General features: G+C 38.4%; 1 long non-coding RNA gene across 1 annotated transcript; it reads left to right on the top strand.

The window, feature by feature from the left end:
- On the top strand, positions 1–778 carry LOC140931412 (uncharacterized). Its single transcript, XR_012164960.1, has 3 exons — positions 1–141; positions 394–452; positions 656–778. It is a non-coding gene; the product is annotated as an uncharacterized lncRNA (long non-coding RNA).
- The last annotated feature ends 6759 nt before the right edge of the window (positions 779–7537 follow it).

Here is a 7537-nt window from a genome sequence, read left to right as displayed (position 1 = left end):
CCTTGTGAGGACTTAATGTCTACCGTATGACTTCGAGCACGTTTTTCATGGGCAAATCATATCGGTTCGTACCCTGAATGGTTCTGACTGCTAAACAAACATTGCATATTCTGAACTGTTGAACTCCTCCGGAGAGTGAAAGTAAGTGTATAAATAGACTAGGATACAACTGATTTCTTGTAAAATGTAGCAAAACATGTATTAAACCGGGACATCCAACAGACACTTGACGGTGCTCGCTAGACTGATAAAAGTTTACTTAATAGAAATTGTGCTAAGGAAACTTTGGAACTTACTGTCGCTCGTGCGTGTCTGTTCGAGTCCTCTTAATACACTAGAAGTTTAGAAGTTCTCGTCTAGTTCCCTTGTTTACCCTTTTCTGTTTGTTGACAGAACGGGGTGAAAATTGCATCGCTTTCCCTAAACCGAGGGCCGTATTACTAAACCAAGCTGTAAGTATATCCTATGTATTGTTTAAAAACAATAGCTTATTGTTATCAAATAAATTAACTTTTTAACGGAGCGAGACTTCATGAAAAAGGCCCCTGATCCTGAAAGTGTAGGGCTGTGTGTTTGTCCCCGTGAAGTATAAGAGCGAACCCAGTAAGAAAAGCTAGGATACTTATACTCGTACTCATTTTAATCCTATGTGAAGTGCCAACTCGTGAAACAAGGCCAGACCACTACACCGGGAACTCCGTGCCCTACTCTTTACGCGGACATTGCGTGGGTTCTTTAACGCACTGAAGATATAACAGTGAAGATGCAGGAGCCTGAGCCTACCTACATTTGATATGTAAAGTACAAGGGAAATGCTGACTTCATGCTCATTATTGAATAATTGGCGAGTCTTTTGTCATTAATAACTACTTATTATCTATGTAAGCAATAACGCAGCTGTGTCCGGCAGTTCTATTGTGGGCTCTTTTCAACGCTCTTTGATTGTAAGCCGTGTGGGTGAACAGTTGGGAGTTTCCGCAGCATTTATTTTGCTCTAAATTGACAGAGACAGCAAAAAATTTCAGTTCGCCAATGTTATTGAGAGATCTATCTTATGAGGATCGCAAATTAGGATGTTCGCTATCCAGTTGTTTCGAGCGCGAAGAAAGTGAAGAGTAGAGGGACAAAGTCAAGCGCAATACGGAGGATTAGGCCTGTGTGGTAAGCTTGATTCCGAAGACAAATACATACTTCATATCCAGTTCTTTTATCCCTGAAATCTCTAAATCTAAGATCACTTATAAGCCTCTTTAGGGGCAAACTCTCTATGAAAACAATTTACATAATCAGTCAGTTGCTTCATCAAAATTTTATACATCTACACCCCGCCCATCCGGAGAATTATTATTCCATAGATTTCAGAACGTTCTGAAAGGGCTTCTATTCTTTACGACTTCCTGTAGAATAATTAGAAGGGAATGGTGGAAAATCGATATCATAGAAATATCCCAGTATTGTTCAAGGCAATTTTCATTCAAATTTCGGCTCAAGGTAAAATTAGACTCTCAGTAAAGGCCGAGGAGAATTTTTTAGCGAAACCGTCAGGGGGACCCAACGAGAATATAGTTCAAAACCACTTAAACATAGCATTGTTGAACGTATTTGAGTATTTAAAGGTAGATATAGGCATATTTTTATCTCTAAAATTTTTTCATCTGTTTGGATTTCCTCGCTGAAAGTCTAGTGATCCGAAAATTATAGAGATCAAAACTTACCTTTTCGAAAATTTCAGCCAGAAAAAAGGCTCCCGAAAATTCTGACCTTTTTAGGGTAAAAATCCGTTAAAAAAGGGCAATTATACTATTTTTTAGATGTTAGAAAATCTTAGGAGGGGCAGGCAAGCAAGAAATTTTATAACAAATGTTACGAAAATTCTAGATCTAAAATCGTCTTGCGAACAGATATTTTCCAAAAATTAACGTTGGGAGCCCCTGAACCGTACTATGAAGCAACATACGGGGTTTGTGTCTAATTGTCAGAAATGACAGTGTAACTTTGCTATATGGTTGAAGTTATTCAAAGGAAGGTAGCCATCATGCAATTTTATAAATCTCTCAGACAAGCAGTTAATATTCAAACAATTTTGTCCTGTTATTTCAAAGCCTTCCGCGGTTGCATGGGAACAATCATTTTGCAAAACATCAAATTAAAACAAATGCAAAGAAATTTACTAAAGCGAATTTCACTTTCCAAATGATCACACCTCAAATTTTTTTAAATCCACTTGCTTTAAAGTAACGTTAGAGCGACCTTGTACATGTGCAGTGATAGAAATGAACACCTCTAAGACCTTTAAGAGCGGCATAAAATGGGATCACAAGAAGACCGGCGAAAACTCAATAGTCTTCCTGAGGAAATCTGGTCTTTGATAGGAGAGGCAAACTTTGTTATTCTGGCCTTGACGGACTATACACTGAGCTGTAAACATTACTCAGGAAGGTACTCAATAGCTGAATTTCAACCTCGGTAAAGGCTACAACTGATTCACCATTATGCCCGCCATTCTAAACCACGAACAAACTTTCGGCTGCCATTGACTTCCGTTCTCCGCATTTCCTCTCAGTTTATAATAACGTAACCCCCCGGTCACGTTGCGTATGCAAACTTTGCGTTTTTTCTGCTGTATATGTAAAGTCAATATAATTAACTCGCTGACAAGAACTCTGAACTTCGCACAATCTTAACCATACCTCCTTCCGTCTCAAGTCTGCAGGCTCTTATTAGCTCAGTCGGGTGCAACAATAATGAAAATGATTTAGGGCTCACGGACTCGACTCCGGAATAATTTCTCTTTCCTCGCTTGGGTTCATTTTCATAAAAGTGCTATCTTTCAGATGAAGTTTTGTGGATAACAGCTACCAAATTGGAAAAACGTTCCCGAACCCCTGGACACATTTCATTTCAGTAGTGAAATGTATCCCCTCGAAAATTCTTTGTCTCGAACCTTCGACATCTTAGTGAGAGAATTTTGTCTGTCCAAAATCAGCTTGAGTGATCGGGTCAGAAGTCGGACTTCAGTTTTTAAAATTACTTCAGATGCAAACCACGCCGTTCCCATCTCACTGAGTGTGAAGACATCTTGTACTCTCTGCGGTCAGGTGTTGATCGAGATATTCTAGTAATCTTTTCCTCCTTTTCATCTTCCCCGATTAATGTGTGCAAATTTAATTTAGAAGCACTATTTCAGCTATTTCAGAACAAACGGTCAAGTCGGTCAAGCATTTGATTAAATCACTGAGGGGGGAAAATGAGTTTTTAATCCATACTGACTGAAAGACAAAAAGCAGTATCATACGTAGTAACAATTGTCTTATTAACTTTGCTTGGGAGTTCTCTTTTTTTTAGTGTGGAAAAAGAACTTTTAGCACTCGCACATTTCACTGAGTGCTATGATTTCTTCAACTTCAACTTCAGCTTTATTTATTAAAAGTGTTTTTAAAATAGACTGGCCGCAAAATAGCAACTGCTAATCTATAGGCGGCCCAGTTAAAAGAAAAATAAATGAAGGGAAGGAAAATATTTAAGTTACAATAATTCTTATATCTATCATAGTTTTATGATTTCTAGCGGAAGGCTGAATTTCCGGCGAACAAAGTAAACGCGACCAGGCGAAAGGAAAATGAGCGTTTTCCCACCTGTTCGATCTATTCCCCTCTTTATCACTTCAGTCATGTAAATCAGTTTTTACCTACCTCGAGTATCGCTTTCAGTTTATCTTTCAGCGCAGCTAAAAAAGCCTTTACTTAAGTGCTGTAATGAAACCAAAATCAGTACCAGAGGATGTTAATTGGACTTCGGTCTTTTATGGGATCAGGAAAACTTTGCGACAAAATGGTTTAAAATTACTTTTACGGCTCTGATTCACAAAGCCGAAATTTATGCCAAGCTTAGTTCAAGAAAAGACATGATCAGATTAAACAGCAATTTCAACAATGTTTATTTTGTAAAATAGCTCAAGACTGACAACAAAGACAGACAAACAGAAAAACTCAGCAGACACTGCGAGTCTTTTCGTCAAGACTTTAAAATGTCCGGTCATCTTATAGGTACATTGTGTGTCCTATTATCCCGGGAGAATTCACGTATAAAAATAAAGGATGACTTATTTTTACCCCTTAGGGAGACCACACAGCACTGGACGACATTTGTCATTTTATCAAAGTATTTCTTTGAGCAAAACGCAGACGATTATTTTATGGGTAAAACTGAGGTTTTGGCATTCCGGTTAGCCTATGGGTAGTCTGCTACACAGCCGTTTTTAGAGTCTGCGTGACGACACTAAAAACGGCTGTGTAGCAGACTAGCCTACGGGCAGCCTTAATTCCGGTCGTCGCATCGGCTACCCTTTCGGAGGGAGAGAAACGAAGCGACGACCCGAAATACGTCTGCGCTTCGCAGGCTACATTCCTACATTCAGGTTACATATCGATCGGTCATTTTCATACAGCATTCAGTACCACATGTGAGGGAAGCCGGATTCTGGAATCGGGAAAAAAAGTTAGCTTGTGGAATCTGGAATCCTCAGGGCTTTTTTGTAGTTGGAGTCTGGAAGACAACTCAAGGAGTTCGGAATCCCACTTACGGTGCGATGGGGTTTCTAAGTTCCACTGACAAAGAATCCGAAATCCACTAAGGAAATCCAGAATTCAGACCAATTCATGGCGTTGGATCCAGAATCAAAGACTGTCTTGTATTCCCTTTCACGGGGCGATTCATATGGGAGCCCCCCACCCCACCCGGCTCAGGCTTATAACATATATTTGAATCATTAGCAATTTACATTGTTAAAATTAAAAGGAATGGACCTGTTAAAAAATTTGTATAAGAATTACCACAAAAGAAGGTTTCTTTTCTCTTTTGTTAATATGTCGGATGTTTATATAGCCTGATACTTGCTCAATCTAGACTACAAGCAGTCTCTTTTTTTTCTTGGTCCGTCGAGCAAAACGCCCGAGACAGGCAAATGACCACGCGCGTGACTGAAGGCGGCTGCCGCCCACGTTTCTCGCGTCTCGCGACTTCGCCGCTCAACGCTCGCGCGCGTGCACTCCCCTTACAAAATCTGAAGAAAGAGACTGCTCGCAGTCTAGGCTCAATCTTGAACGACAATACTGAACAGAATCGAATGCCCGCGCAAGTGTGTCCGGTTCTTTTGCGCTCTATTTTTATCTAACGAAGCCGTTTTTTCTTTTGCGTACGTGAACCATAAGGAAAACCGCACTCCGGTAAATGATCAAATCCACTTCTAGCTCCTGACTTAGCAGGAAGCTGTTAGCATTTTTAGCGCTAAAACCTATTTCAATATTATATCTAATCCAAAGTGGCTAAGTGTTATTATCGATACATGAACCCCTATCTATCTAACTAATCCCAAATAAATGTTCATTTATCTCAAAGACAGCCAATTTAGAATTCTTCGTAATTTGCCAGGTAAGTTTAAACGCCTCGTCTGCGAAGCTGAAAAAATCCAGGCTGATTTCATCCATGCCCAGCTCTAAAATAACATTCGTCACACTTTTTATTGGTCTTTTTCAGCAGTGTTTTGTACTTAATACACATTTCCGGTTTCAGCCCTTATTTTTGACTTGACGATGACGTTAGTTGAACGCCTTTTTCATTCTCTCTATAAATGGTTTTAGGAATATATTAACGCAATAATTTCAAACAAAATACGTCATGGTAGTAAAACAAGAATTTGTTCACCTGCGTCACACTGCTTTTTGGACGTATTTTTTTTATTGTTACGATCACTGTTCTTTTACAGTGGTGATGTAAAACTTATTAATATGCTATAATTATGTTCAAAATAAGCTAATACACTTTCTACAGTGTACATCTGAAGGAATCTTATGGTAAGGTGACGGCTTCTTCTTAACCTTTTCTCAGGCTCTCGTTTGTTGTTATCCAAGCCAGATTTTTCACGAAACAATGCGTTTAATCAAAGATAAATATTTTTACCAGTGAGCATTTTGAGCAAGAGGGATTTATTCGAGAGAAAAATTCGAGGAAAAAACACACTGCAACCACTAAGTGACCCTAACATTGTGACCGTTCAGAATGAAAGTCACGGAGCAGTACTTTTCCTTGGTACACAGTCTACTACTATAATTCAAGTACAAACTAATACCACATGCGAAGCAGATTCCCTATCCTGATTTTTTGAAATCAAAGTTGATATAGTAAATAAGCCATTGAGAAGCTCTAACGAAGGGCTAGCGGTCGAAACTTTAGTTTCTCAACCCCGCTCAGTATCACGGTGGCCAACTTAACTTTAACAACCCACATTATGACTGACTAATGCAGTTTTGCATTAAACTGACTTCCCCGCCTACGCAACCCCACAGTTTTTTAGAAATTAACCCCTGGCCTTGTCCGTAATGTTTCCGTCCCATTTTGTTTTTTCTTTTAAAAAATTTAAACATAGAGACCTGAATTGATGTGATCAAACCGCAGGTTAAATAAACAAGGATAAATTAAAGTAAATTTTGGAAATCAGAAACGAAAAGAATATTTTGATTGGCGTTTTGGCCTGAGTTTTCAAGCAAAGAATATCCTAAATTATGGTTAGTTTTTGAAAACTTGTTTTGAAACTTCTCATTGATTTCTCAAATAGTAGAAGCAAGTGAAAAAGGTGCATGATTAGAAAGTTTCAATCGTTTCAATCGATTAGAAAGTTTCAATCAATCAATTAAAAGAAAAAGTTTTAGAAATTTAAAAAAGGGAAAAGTTGCTTAAAAAAATAACAGTAGTTTTCGTGGGCTTGTTTATGCATTTGACACCGTTGGAAGTCGATCGATATGACACTCAAAATTTGCCGCGCCTTCTTCTGGAACTCCTACAGTTCAGTTACCTTATGTTCGTTCAGTGTTGCCTTTCAAGACATACTAGCATTTGATCATAGAACAGTGAACAAAGGAATGTCCGAAATTAGGACAGTGATCTGTGAAACTTGCATGAAAAAGTGTTGGAAATTAATTAATACATGGATTACCAATCGATTGTTATTTGTTTGCTGTGTAAGTCATAGCAACCTTACAGTACTGTTATTGATAAGTAACAAAGAAATCGCGCGCTGCAAATACCTTTCTAGTGAATGGGTGTTTAAAAGGCAAATGGATAGCATTTAATGACAACATGGTGTACAATATGCTAAGGTTGATCAGTTCCTTAATTATTGTTACTACAAACAAAATTACGGCAATGTGATGTAAATATATAAGGGGACAATGTTTGATTCTAGACCTTTAAACTTCTTGTGAGTTCCTCTGAAAAAATGAACTGTTTAATAGCGCGTGCTTTTTACATACCAAAGGGGAAACTGGTTTTTGTGGAAATCGGTCATTTGAACTGAAAAATGATGTACTTATATTACTCGACTGTTACTAAATCGTTTTGTCTAACAATACATTATTTTTAGCTTGCATGCGCTTTAACTTTTCGTTAGTTATTAAAGCGACCGGATAGCAATTTACCGAAGTTTGTAAACCTAGACCGGGTTTGATTGCATACCATTTTTAACCCTAGTTTCTATGGCAAT

This window comes from Porites lutea, chromosome 3 (genome assembly GCF_958299795.1).
Source record: "Porites lutea chromosome 3, jaPorLute2.1, whole genome shotgun sequence".
In the NCBI taxonomy this organism is placed as follows: domain Eukaryota; kingdom Metazoa; phylum Cnidaria; class Anthozoa; order Scleractinia; family Poritidae; genus Porites; species Porites lutea.
The sequence above is the reverse complement of the archived record's forward strand: the minus strand, read 5'-3'. Positions and strand labels throughout refer to the sequence as shown.